Source organism: Sciurus carolinensis, chromosome 1, assembly GCF_902686445.1.
Source record: "Sciurus carolinensis chromosome 1, mSciCar1.2, whole genome shotgun sequence".
Taxonomy (NCBI): Eukaryota; Metazoa; Chordata; class Mammalia; order Rodentia; family Sciuridae; genus Sciurus; species Sciurus carolinensis.
Window position 1 is genome coordinate 117,082,807 of NC_062213.1, and position 15,060 is coordinate 117,097,866.

The following is a 15,060-nucleotide window of genomic DNA, read 5'->3' on the forward strand; positions in this document are numbered from 1 at the left end:
TTTATAAGAGCTGACATGATCTGGCTCACCCAGTGTATTTTTGATATCTATTCTCCTCCTCCTTTGCACTGCTGTGGACCAGCAATGACCTGTCTCTTGTGCTCTGCAGACCCACAACTCAGATCTTTGCATTTGTTGTTCTTTCAGAAATCCTTTCTCACAGTTATCTACTTGGTTAGCTTCCTTCCCTCAGTTGCTCAAATACAACCTCATTAAATTGTCTATGATCAGTCAATACCCTCTCTACATCTTCTATTGTCTTCTCTATATTGCAGGGGCTGAAAGACTAGAGATCACATTAGAGACAGATTTTCCAGTGTTTTAGTTCTCTATTGCTATGTAATAACCCATCTCAAAACTTCAGAACTTATTTAAGAATAACCACCATCAAAGAGTTTTCCTTTTTTCCAAAGCATAATTTGTCTTTATCTTGTTTTTTGCAGGACTTTTTACCTCTAGTATAGAAGTCATCACATATAGACTTTATTATAATTACATATATATAAATGATTTCCTTATCACTGGTAAGCTCCTTGAAGATAGGAAATGATCTATTCATATTCACACCCTCCCAGCATTGACATAGAACCTTACAAATAGATTGATGATCATTGAATATTAAAGCATGTAAATTAATGTTACTCACAAGAAATAAAATACATTCTGGTGGCAACAAGGTATTATATATTCATTGTATTATATAGTCATTGTATTATATAGTCATCTGTATGGTGACTTTAAGAAACAAGGCTAAAGATTTCTTTTATAAAATTATGAAAAATGTAATATGTCATTATTTTTCTGTTACTTTTTATAGATGTATATGTGTGAATTTCACACATAGTCATTTATAGGTTTATTCTTTACCTTTAAATAACAAATGAGCAAAAGTATAATTTTCATGAATTTTTGGCTCCTACAGGGAAAATCAGCCTCTTGTAATGTAACTTGCTTATTTCTGCTATTTTGGGATAGAATCTATAGAAGGTAGTGAAGTAGCACCATAAAAACATGCTTGTTCTAAAATATTTGCTTGACTCCATTTGTAATTAGTGATTGATTTGATTAGCATACACAGTTTTTAAAACATACAACCTGAATGGATATTTTTCTACATATAAAACTTATACATTTTAGTGTTTATTGGTCAACCAAAATATTGACCAATAAACATTCAAAGATAATTCTGCCAATAATTGGTACTGGCATAAGTAGTCTTTCTGTAAGATAATAAAGCTAGACTACCCTCTCATAAAATAAAAAAATATATATAGACAAATGATAAACGGTCTGAAAATATAGGTCACTAAAACATTTTGGAAAAGAAGAATTAATGGGGAAAGTATGTAAAGGATATATGCAGGTAAGTTTTCAAAAGAGAATTATAAATGAGTCATTAATAGATGAGAAGATGATTGACCTCACCAGTAGTAAAGTAAATACTGATTCCATTCCATGGGAAGATATTAATTCATAACTATTGATACTGCCAGTTATCAGTGATGAGTTCTGCTTCTTGAAATGTTCAACTTTGAACATTAGAGAAGCATGCCAAGGCAAACATATAAAGCAAGTTTTATTTAAAAGTAGTAACACAGACTTCTCCCCAGAGGGAGAAGGGGGCCTTAGCTGGTATTCTGGTATCCCAAGAAGTGAGAGCATCCTGCCCCATTTATATATTTTAGACTTTCTTTGTTCTCCTGCCTTCTTCCCCCTTACCTCTCTCCTTCCTGCATACAGTGACTAGGCCCAGTACTAGACCCAGGAGATGCCCATAGGATGGCCAAAAGGTGGACCAGGGGAAAGGGCCAAAGGGATTGATCCAGGCAGGAAGCAGCCCAGGGGACCTTAATTAATAACTCCCTGTCTGCAACCTTTTGGGAGGGGTAGTATAGGCAGGTAATCTTGGTAATCAAAGGGCTCTGGAGACATTAACATTCCACTCTCCCAGAGGCAGTTTCAAACTTCCCAAATCCAAACCAACCTCCATTTTCTCGATCCAACCAGATCACCTATCTATACTAACTGCCTGTCTTTAATTGTGACTTCACTATCAGACTGGAAAATATTTTGTATAGTCAAAAAATCTAATGTTGATATGCATATCAGGGTAAATTTTTGTCACAGGCTTTTGGAAAACCAACTGAATATTCAGATAAAATGTACATATATGCTTTTTTGATTCAGCATTTTTTTTTCAAATGTATCTTACTGAAATAAAAGCACTTGTACATCACTAATTTACTGAATGGTTGAATTACTTGAACCTAGTGGACTACCAAAAAATATTGAAGAAACAAAAACTTTATTTTACTGCTTCAAACATGCTATACTGGATCTCTCTTCCTTATAATATTCTTTAGATTTCCTATTCATTTTGATTTTTAAAACAATCAACTACTTAGAATTCACTTTCAATCCAATTTCAAATACTAATCTTACTTCTAGGCTATGTCCTTTGATCTCAGGGAACCTGTAGTAGGGTTGGAGGCATAGCCCTTGCTTTCCCTGTTCCTTCACTTTCTCTTCCTATTTCAAGATTTTCTGGGTGTCAGGAGGCAATTCTGTTGGCTGTTGATGGAAACTAAATTATATAGCATTTTGGGGTTCCTTAAGGGAGACTTGAAGAATTTATGCCTTGTAGTTTCATGATATCAGTAATGTACTTTCTGGTTGACACCTATGTGCTGTGTTAGTCCTTGCTTCCATCCACGTGAACTCATCCATCCCAGCAAATAGACTCCTGGGGTAGGGTCCCAAAGATTGAGTCCAGCTGTCCCTTTTGGTGATTTGCTGGTCTGATTATGAGTTAGTTTCCAGGAAAGCTCCAGTTTCTTAGTGCTAGCTTAAAAGTGGTCTGAACAAATGGTAGTCTCACCCCAATTTACTTAAGTTCCTTTGCTTTCTTCCTCATTCATTCCCAAGATGCATGCTCCTACTTCACAGAAAAATGGATGTTTTAAAATCATGCTACAATGCATAATACTACAAAAAATTCTTTTGTTAATTAATTCCAGTGATGGTACTGAAAAACTTAATTCTCTAAAGCCACAGATTATCAGAAACTTTTATTTTAAAAATATTGCTGGGATGGGAATATTCCACCATTAATGGTGTAAGTGCAAAAGGGATGCAGACCTCAAAGGATTCAGAGAAACTTTTATTTATTCGCAGATTCAGGTACCATTGGGGCTCATTTTTCCAATGTGAAAATGACCTGCAGTTACAGAGGGGATTTTGGTTTTATAGGGTACAATGAGGATGTAATCATTGGAAATTGTGCACATGCAGTTTTGACTGTCAAGGGCTAGTTGTACAGGTTAAAACTTTTTTAACTTAGGAGGGTAGTTGTAAAAAGGTTGAAACTTGTTGTCTGGGGAGATAAGAGTCCATGCTCCATGGATGAGTACTCAAATCTTGCCCATTGTTATTTGCTGTGCCTCCATTTAGGACTAATTATCCATGGGGAAAGATCAAGGTTTAGGGCCCAGCATTCAGTATCTGCCCCTTTCCCCCAGGGCCCATTGTTATCAGAAAAGGATCTGCTGGGAGGTAAATCCTTGGCTAGTTTCCCCTCTCTCTTCTGGAGCCTTCCCTCTCTCCATTTTTCTTTGCGGTCTGCCTTACAGGAATATTATTTTCCATAACCCCTCAACGAGGGAACTGAACTATGTGAGCACTTTAACACAGAATAGTGGCCTGTTTCTTACTCAGGTAAAAGCTTCAGGTAATGTGTTTTCAGAGACAAAAGTTCACACTCTTCTTAACTTTGTAGTTTGTAGTCCTGGCCTCCTCCTAACACAGCCCTGTTTTGCTTTTAACCTATCAGAGAACTATTCATTTAAATTTCACTTGTACCTTACTCTCAAATGGTAAGAACACTGGCTCTTCCTTCCTTTGTTTTGGTGAAATGCCCCATCATTTCTTTAATGTGCAGATTCTCTTACTATAACAAATTAATAAGCCTAACTTTGTCAATCCATGGATGCATTATTGTCTGGCTGTTTTTAAGAATAAATAGTAAATTTTGAATATTTTTTGTGCCCAGTACTCTCCAAGACATTAAAATGACATGTATAGTACCATATTAGATAGAAACCAGTATGTAAGCAATATCCTGGAAGCAATATCAGAAATCCAAGAGAAGAAATAAAAATAAAGGAAGGATTAATTTTTATCTTTCTAATCCTTTGAGTGCTTCCATTGGCTCTAATTTATGTTTTACTTTTATATTCCCCTTATGCTGCAGGGAAATTGAACTGTTTACTTCTTTTTAAATATACATTTTTTATTCTGTATGCTCAGATGTGCTGCATATGCTACCCCCTTGGTGATAAGTTTCTTGATCCTTATTTAAATGTGGTCTTTCCTTTGATATCTATATATTTTGTTATGACCCGGTTTCCCATATAATCACTTTTGAATTTATTTTGCTTATTCAATATCATCTTTATCTTACTGGGAATGTTGCAGTACCATCTAAAGGTTCGTATCTTGTCCTGTTAAGTCTTTCTAGGCACTTCTAAACTCTCTTGTCCTACTATGCTACTTCATGAATATTTAGTCATATTAGTCACTCTTGCTGCAATGGGGGGGTGGAGATGCAGAATGAGAAGTGGAATCCCTTCTGATGTCTTTGCATTCATTGTCTTTCCAGATGCTCATATTTTTTTCATTTTTCTTCAGATGTCTTTTCCTTAGAGAGGATTTCCATGACTACTCTGAAAATAGTACCCTTCCTCACCTACCCAGCAGTAATCACTTATCCTGCCTTATAAATGTCTTGGAATATAACAGCCTAGAAAAGTACATGTTAATATGCACGTTTAAGACATAATCTGCCTGAGGCTAATCATGACAAAGGTCACGTTTGCTACTTTATCCTCAGACCCAAAATATACCTGGCACATTGTAGGTACGCAATATTTGTTGACTGGATAAACAGATGATAAAAATGAATGAATGGAGGTTGTCTAATCATTTGTTTATCTTGTCATTATTACTCTGTCTTTTTCATTTAGAGGTGGCTAAAAGCACAGGTTTGAGGATTCAAATTACTAGGGTAATATTCCTATCCTATTGTGGAATATAGAGGAAGCTATTTAACCACTCTGCCTCAATTTTCAAATCTGTAAAATGTAGATACTGTGTCTACCTAATAGGCTTAGTGGCAGTAGTAGGCAAATATAATGCCTATAGAAGTTATATTTATTATTTTTATATTTAATTGACTAGTGCCTTTCTTTTTCACTAGAATTTTAGTAATAATGTTAATTTTCTGTAATTCCATCTTCAAATTTCTGCTTATAATAGGAATTCTATAAATATTTCTCGGATTAATAAAAGATGGCTTAAAATTAAGGTACGGTACACAGCTGTTTGTGTACATGCCTCGCATTCCCTTATTTTGTAGTTACCAGCCATTGTCACTAGAAGGCAGTCTTGTCCTAGGAAAACACGAACGGTACAAGCACTAGGCATTTATAAACTGAAGACAGCAGACCTAAGGTAGGGAAAAATGTCATACATGTTTTTTAGATTACTAAAATGATAAAAGGCTGAAGGTTTAATCATAAGTAAGCATTGCTTATATGATATTTCTGCTTATTCCATTATACTGTAACCTTCCTGAATAGTTCATTTTTTGCATAGTGACTTTTATTTCCACTAATCTCTTGTTACTATAGTAATTTATTGCTATTTAAAAAACGATGTGAGAAAGAACTCTTAATGTACTTGTTTCCTAGTTCTTTCAGCCTCAAGCCCTTTACCTGCTTGTTCCAAAATGCTTTTATTTTGACTGGTACATAAATTACTCTTTATCATATCCCCCCCAACACTCTCCATTATTGAACAAGACCTCTGTAATTTTGTCTTATTATTGGTCATTTGATGTTGATATATACAGCCTATACTGATTTTTGTTCTCTTCCAATTCTCCACGTGCCATCTTTGGAAAATAAATTATTAGACCAGTGTTTTTGTTCATGTCCAACCTCATCTTTGTGTAATAAAATTAACAAGCAAAAATAATTCCTAATTTTTTTAGTGTTGAATAACCTACAGATTAGATAATCAATCTCTAAATGGTCATCTTTTTGAATTATTGAAATTAATTATATATATATATGTTACTTAGAATTATTTAAGTGTATGTATATGTGTGTGTATGTGTATATATATATATATTCTTTCATAAGCTACATTTATCAAAGTATATTCAAATTATGGGAATAGCAAAATGAACAACAGCACTTTAAGGCAGCAGTAATAGTTTTCATTAGAGTAGTATTTAGAATCATTATTCATTTCTTGAAAACATAGCTATTTAATGATATAGACTTTGAAAATATGTTTAAAATATTCTTTTATCCTTTACTCCTGGATGTGACATATTATTAACTAAAAGAAACTTTTTTCCTCCCTTTTCTCTTGTGTCAGTCCATTTGAGATGATTTAGCAAAATACCATAAATTAAGCATCTGTAGGTGGAAAAAATGTATTTCTCTACATTTTGGAGGCTAATAGATTCATATCAAGGTACCAGCAGACTCAGGATCTGGCGAAGTATCTTTCTGGTCTCTTCTTGGCATCTTTTCATTATGTCTTCACAGTAGAAGGGAAAGAGAAGCTCTCTGAGTCCTTTTGTAAGAACACTAGTATACTCAAAACTTAATCATCATCCCAAAGGCTACTTCTTATCTTAATGCCATCATCTTGGAATTAGAATTTCAGCATATTAATTTCAGAGGGATACATTTACCACAGCACCTCTCCTTAGTAAGAAAGGTGATTACAGCTTATTCTTGCTTTTCAGTTGCTGGCATTAATTTCTTTCTTACATTTTCAAGTTAAACTAGGCATAGCTAAGATGCTATCATTAGTGATGGTAGCTGGGATTCAAACATACTGATAATCTTTCTCAGCTTAAATGATTCAAAGTAGAAGGAAACATTCATCAAGAGTGATTTCTTTTATCATGGGAATACATAGTATTAATTCTGAGTCTTAGAATGGACTTCAACTTCCTCTATTCCCACTACCCCATTCCCACTTCTCTTTCAAACATAATTCATGAATTATTTTATAGCCAACTTCAGGGAGGCTTCATGAGATGAGCTATTATTCTAGGGAGAAGATGTCATGCAAGTACATTTTCAACTACATTTATGTCCCACAAATATCCCAGACTTAGTCAACCTAAAGAACAGATTTGAAAAATAATTATACTTAGTTGAAATTATACATTATTATTTTTAAAGGTAATATTTATTGTTGAAACTCTATACTTACTAGCAAAATGAAAAAAAGTATAACCTACCAACCACTGATAAAGATTTTATAACAACTTTGTGTATGATTACTTCTGTTCCTTACTCTTCCTATATTATGTGTATTTGTAAAAATTAAATATTACCATTTATACTATATATATTGCTTTGAAATTTTTAGCCATATTCAGGTAACATCATATTGTGTGATTATAAATTGTTTTCAAATTACAAATTCTGGTGTTATTGCACATAGATAACAGTTCAAAAAGCTAGAAGAAAGTATTCTGAAAGTTTTCACCAAAAACTAATGAAAAATATCTGAGGAGATAAATATGTTTAATCTGATTTAAGCATTATACAGTTTAGCAAAACATCATACTATTCTAACAATTTGCACAAATTTTGTTTTTATGTTTAAGTTTAAAAACAAATAAATAAAAATAAAAAATCCTTAATAGCATTTATATATATCAAATCATCTAAAATTTATATAAAATAAATATGTTAATGTATTAACTTTAGAGCCTCAAGCTACCTGTGTGTAAATTTTGTCTTTATTGAATCTCATTCATCTCACTAATTTATTTAGCACATTAGAAGCAGTGACAACATCTTAGCATAATATATAGTACAATGATATATTTTCAGGTAAGTATAAAGTAAACTGAGGAAGAATTTTTTGTTATACAATAGTGTTTTAAATTATAGAGGAAAGATTTTATGGAGATTACTCAAAAATTTTTAAAATAGAACGTACCAAGCTAGGCACTCTCCAGGATCTCTGTGTTGCAGAATCTGGGACTAGACAGCCCTCAGGGACCAGTGAGGACTGAGGGCACTCTGGCCTCTGTGAACTGTGCTTCTTCAGTAAATGAAACTTGAGGAAAACTGACCATTTCTTGCAATTCTAAAATCATGACTCATGATTTGGTGATGTTCAGAGATGTGACTGTAGAATTTTCTCAGGAGGAATTGGAATGCTTGAACTCCTTTGAGAGAAATTTGTACAGAGATATGATTGTAGAGAACTGTAGCAACTTCTTGTCACTGGGATATTCCATTTCTAAGCCTGATGTTGGAAAAAGGGAGGAAGCTCTGGATGATTGTGAGGGATGAAAAAGGAAGATGGAGCCTAGATTTGGAATCCAAGTATGACACTAAAAGTTATTTCAAGAAAAGGATAAATTATGAAATGAATTTATCTCACTGGGAAATAATGGAAAGAATTAAATGTCATGACCTTGATTATTCCTTTTTTGGAAAAGACTGTGGATATAAAAAGTTTGAGGAACAAGAGAGTCCTCACAAATTATACTTAAGGAAAGTGACAAAAAAAAAAAAAAAAAAAAAAAAAAAACCCTGAAAAAATACCCATTTACAGAAAACACATCTCTTGCTCTATGTCAGAAAAGTCATAACAGAGGAAAACCCTATGAATGTGGGGAATGTGGGAAGGCTTTTAGAGTACACCAACAATTTACTTTCCATCAGAGAATCCAAACTGGTGAGAAACCCTATGAATGCAAAGAATGTAGAAAGGCCTTTAGATGATGTGCCCACCTGAGTAGACTTCAGAGAATTCATACAGCTGACAAACTATGTAAAAAGTGTGGAAAGATCTTTACATGTAGCTCACACTTTTGAGTACGTCAAAGAATTCTTATTGGTGAGAAGCCCTATGAATGTAAGGAATGTGGGCAGGCCTTCAGACAGTATGCGTACTTTACTCAACACTAGAGAGGTAACATTGATGAGAAGTGCTGTGGGTGTAAGGAATGCATGCAGGCTTTTCTGTGCAGTACCAGCCTTCAAACCCATCACAAACTATACAGGTGAAAAACCATGTGACTGCAAAAAGTGTGGAAAGGCTTGCAGGGTCGGGCAACAACTTATACTACATCAGAGTATTCACACTGGTGTGAAACCCTGTAATTGTAAGAAGTGTGGGAAGACCTTTAGTCCAGGCTATGACCTTACTCTCTATCAGAGAATCCGTACAGGTGAGAAAGCTTACAAATACAAGGAATGTCAGAAGTTCTTTCATCTTAATCAGAATTAATATCACATCAAGATATTCATATTGGAGAGAAACCTTATAACTGTAAGGAATGTGGGAAGGCCTTTAGGCTGTTCTCACAACACCGGAGCATTCATTTTGGTGAGAAACATTGTAAAGGTAAGGAATGCAAGAAGACTTTCAGATTGCTCTCACAACTTACTCAACATGAGTATTCAGACTGATGAGAAACCCCATGTGGAACGGCCTTTAGACTGTTGCTTACTCAACATCAGATATCATTATATATTATTCTGGTGAGAAACCCTACAAATGTTCAGAATGTAAGAAGACCTTCAGACAACATTCACACCTTACCATCAGCAAATCTGTAATATAACTTAATAATTATAAGAATTCTTCAAATGTGAATGTAGTATTAAGGAGCATTAGAAAATAAATTGTAGAGGAAAATGTTTGAATATAGGAATCCCTCTTGCTTCATTCTCACAACTTAATATAAAGTTTGTATTTAAAGGAAACAATATGTTAATTTAATAACTATGTAGAAGCTTTTCCTTGCCATTCAAGCCATGTTAAACTATAGGAAATTCAGTCTAGAAAGGAACTTTGTTAAAGAAGTAAATGTGAAAAAGCTTTTGTCCTTACTTTTATCAGCCCTATTCTATCTGTGTGGTGTACCTATGAAGTTTGCCAGGGCACCATCTCACTCTGAAAATGAATAAATGAAAAGAAAGAAAAGTCATGTAGCCTGTGATATACACTGTATTTCAGGACAACCAGAAATTGATGAGATAAAGTTCTTTATTAGCGAATTCCGGCTAATAAATGCAGAAAGAATTATAGAATTAGGCAGTTCTATTAGAAAAAAACATGTTATAACATATAATGTAATAATGGATATAGAACTAATTCTCCACAGAATTGAATGTTACAGTGAACAGAACAGGCTAACAGCATCTGCATCCACTGATCAGAAGTAGGACAAGAAAATGTGTGCCTCATAATGTGATGCAATAAAATACACACATCTCACGAAAAGTATAGAACCTGAATTTAAGCCTGAAGATCCAACTACAAGTTTAGAGATGGTAGGGAATGGAAGAATAAATTACATGACAAACAAGAGGCATATCTAAATGTGGGCAATTATATAAAAGGAGTGACCCAGCTTCTCAACCCATAAAATGGACAGTGAAAAAAAGGCCTAGAACTCCTAAAATTTTGAAAAAAACTTAGAGACATATCAATCAAATGCAATGAAAGAATGACTCTTCAGGTTGTGACATTTTTACAATTGGGAAAATGGGAATATTTCTAGTAGATAATATTAAGAAAGTATTTTTATTGGGTGTGGAAAATAGCATTTTAGTTATGTAAAAAAATGTCTACTCATTAGGGATAAATTCTGAAATTTATATATACAAGATGCTATGATGTCTGGAATCTCCTTTAAATGTTCATGAAAAAGAACTGAGGGTCAGGCATAGATAGCATCACTTGCCTTTGTAATGCCAGCAGCTCTGGAGGCTGAGGCAGGAGGATCACAAATTTGAGGCCAACTGCAGCAACTTAGTCAGACCCTATCTCAAAATAAAAAATAAAAAGGTCTGGGAATGTGGCTCAGTGGTTAATCACCCCTGGGTTCAATCCCCAGTACCAAATTTAAAAATAATAAATAAATTTAAAAAATAAAGGAAAGTGAGGGAGATAACACAAGTTTGGGAAAAAGATGGCCAAATAGGGCTGGGGATATAGCTCAGTTGGTAGAGTGCTTGCCTCACAAGCACAAGGCCCTGGGTTCAATCCCCAGCACCACAAAAAAAAAAAAAAAAAAAAAAGCCATATAAATGTTAGGTGAATTTTTAAAAATTTGTTTTGTTTCTGCAATTCTTTCATGATTTTTTATATATTTGAAAATTTGTTTTCCTAATGAAAATTAGTTTTGAAAGGGATAATTTTAAGTACCTAAATATTAAAATTTGTAGATGTTGCCAAAGCTCTACTCACTGGGATATTAAATACACTATATTGTATTGAGAAAGTTATGACAAGAGGGTCCAGATTTTGCTCCTTCACATCCTATCTCTGTATCTATTATAGAACCTGTGATACAGTAGTCATTTCATATCTTTAAAAAATGAGTAAAGAAAAGCAGTGACTGTAACTAAACATGGAAATGTGTACTTGGCCTGCACTGTCTAATATTGTAATCATTAACAACATGTTGATCACTTGAAATTGAGGTATTAAACACTTGAAATGTGGACAGTCCAAATTAAAATGGTGTTAATTGTAAAATACAAAATTTTGAAGGTCAAGTTCTAAAATGTTAAGTATCTCAATTTTTCTTATTGAAATGAAAATATATTAGATACATGGCACAATACATGATACATTCTAATGATATAGTATAATGCATTTTAAAATACATTCAAATTAATTTCAAAAAAAATTTGAAAAATAGAACTACTATATGATTCAGCAATCCCACTATGGAGTATATGTCTAAAGGCAATGAAATCTCGCATTTGGGGCAAGACTGTTCAATACCTAAGAAGTGAAAACAACGTAAGTGTCCATCAGCTGACGAATGGATAAAGAAGTTGTGGCATATATACACAATGGAATACTTTTCAGCTATGAGGCAAAGGAATCCTATCATTTGTGACATTGTGGATGGAAACTGCAGATTACATTAAGGGAAATAAGGCAGTCACAGAAAGACTGGGGTAGGCAGGAGAGCTGAACCTGTCAAACACGTTTCATGACTTTTGTTGTGAAAATGGTGAGATTGATCCTCCCTTCAACACTGGACTTGAAATGACAGTGAGTGTTGTGGAAGTAGCAAGGCATTTTGTTAAAAGTAGAGGCAGTGACTTAAGATCAGGTACCAAAGGGAGCAGAGCCCGGAAATTTATCAAGGAGAATTTTCTTTCTGTCCTAGAGATAAATCTACCCTTATGTTAACCAGTTTTCTTTATTATTTATTTTTATAACATTGAACTTTGTTGAGTTTCCTGTCACTTGCAACCAAAAGAATCCAAACAAATTTATTTATAGGTGATTTATTTAGTTCTTCATTAAAATATGTATGTTTAGTTTATGAATATGTCTAAAAAACTCTGTTTTCTGGTTTTTGAGCAACCATTTGAAATACAAACTTGATGTGGGATAACAGGCCCACAGTTCTTAGCCACTTGGTCAGCCAGTATACATTTATTAAACTTGTCAGACAGGAAGACTAACGAAAGTAGACCATGTCTTCCTTTTTTATGTCTTTGTTCTCAGTTCCTAAAATAATGTTTGCACATTTGTAACTGCATAGTTAATACCTGTCTAAAAAATGAATAATGAATAAAATAACATTATAAGTTGTTAAGAAAAAAAGTTAGGATTGTTTTGCCTAAACTACGTGATAATTTTTAAAAAGCTGATTTAATATATTGATATAAAGATAGGCATAAATGAGTAAGAAAACTCTTAGTTTCTGATCATGAGAAATTGTTTAACTCTCTGAAACTCATGTGCAAAACATAAGTAATAATAATATCAAGTTAAATAATTAAGTAGGAATTTAATAATTTATGTAATATATATATGAGTTCAGTGAATATCAATTACCATTGTTGCAATGAATGAATTATCAACTTGCCTTAATTTAATAACACTTAGTTATTGTTGTATTGTTATAACCTTTAAATTTTTGTTTAAAACAATCTTTTTTTCTGATTTGATATTTATTTATAAATACATTTGAAAAGGCTAATAGTCCTTTTTTTCTTTTTTAAAATTTGTTCTTTTTAGATATACATGACAGTATAATTATTTTGACATATTATACACACATGGAGTATAACTTCTAATTAGGATCCCATTTTTGTGGTTGTACATGATGTGGCATTACACTGGTTGTATAATATATGAACATAGGAAAGTTATACCCAATTCATTCTTCTCTCTTTCAGTTCCACCTCCTCCCTTCCCTTCAGACCCCTTTGTCTAATCCAATTAAATTATATCCTTCCCTCCCCCACTCTTAATGTGTATTAGCATCTACATGTCAGAGAGAACAATGGGTCTTTGACTTTTGGGGCATTGGCTTATTTCACTTAGCATGATGGTCTCCAGTTCCATCCATTTACCAGCAAATGCCATACTTTCACATTTCTTTATGGTTGAGTAATATTCCTTTGCGTATATATACCACATTTTCTTTATAGATTCGCCTGTTGAAGTGCATCTAGGTTGGCTCCATGGCTTAGCTATTGTGAATTGAGCTAATATTAACATTGATGTGGCTGCATCACTGTAGTATGCTGATTTTAAGTCCTTGACTTCATACCAAGGATTGGGATAACTGGATCAAATGGTGTTTCCATTCCAGGTTTTGTGAGGAGTCTTCATACTACTTTCCAGAGTAGTGGCAACAATTTTCAGTCCCACCAGCAATGTATGAGTGTACCATTTTCCTCACATCCTTGACAAAATTTATTGTTACTTGTTGTATTAGTCAGGGTTCTCTAGAGGAACAGAAGCAACAGGAAGTACGACTATAAAAAGGGAATTTATTAGATAGCCTTACACGACTAGAAACTGGATAGTCCACAAGGGCTGTCTGCAGGTTGGAGAGCTGGAAGAACCAGTAGCTGTCCAATATGAAAGATGGAAGCCCCAGAACTTGAGGGATCAACAGTGCTACCCTAGTCTCAGACCAAGGCTTCTGGAAACTCCCTGGAGTATCACTGGTAGAGTCCATCTTGGAAGAGTGAAGCTTTCTTGTCCAATATCCTCAGAAGATTGAAGCAGCAGACAAGAACCCATTCAAGAAGAGTGGAGCTTGCATCTGCATCTGCTTCCTTGTTCTTCCAAATTTTATTCCATCCAAGCCATTATCCTTGAGCAATGCTGCCCATGCATAGGGAGGGTCTCCACTTCAGTTCACTATCCCACATTCCAGTCTTTCCTAGACATACCCAGAAGCCTCTTAATCATCAGCATCTCTTAATCCAATCAAATTGACAATTCAGATTAACCATAACACTTGTATTCTTTTTTTTTAACCATTAATGTATTTATTTAAATATTATAATAATGCTAGGAAACTATTAAGTAAAATACATTCTATATTCCTACATTGATAAGATACCATCTTTTTTTAATTTATTTTTTTTTATTGTAAACAAATGGAATACATGTTGTTTCTCTGTACATGGAGTAAAGGCACCATTTGTGTAATCATAAATTTACATAGGGTGATGTTGTTTGATTCATTCTGTTATTTTTTCCCTTCCCCCCACCCCTCTTTTCCCTCTATACAGTCCTTCCTTCCTTCATTCTTGCCCCCCTCCCTAACCCTAACTCTAACCCTAACACTAACCCCTCCCACCCCCCATTATGTGTCATCATCCACTTTATCAGCGAGATCATTTGTCCTTTGATTTTTTTGAGATTGGCTTATCTCACTTAGCATGGTATTCTCCAATTTCATCCATTTGCCTGCAAATGCCATAATTTTAGCATTCTCTATGGATGACTAATATTCCATTGTGTGTGTGTGTGTATATATATATATTATATATCACAGTTTCTTTATCCATTCATCAATTGAAGGACATCTAGGTTGGTTCCACATTCTGGCTATTGTGAATTGAGCAGCTATGAATATTGCTGTGGCTGCATCTCTGTAGTATGCTGCTTTTAAGTCCTTTGGGTATAGGCCAAGGAGTGGGATAGCTGGGTCAAATAGTGGTTCCATTCCAAGTTTTC

At 34.1% G+C, this 15,060-nt stretch overlaps 1 long non-coding RNA gene across 1 annotated transcript in view; it reads left to right on the top strand.

The window, feature by feature from the left end:
- Positions 1-15,060, top strand: part of LOC124983649 (uncharacterized) — a 77,585-nt gene that overhangs the window by 1,746 nt on the left and 60,779 nt on the right. The gene's annotated exons all lie outside the window — the stretch shown is intronic.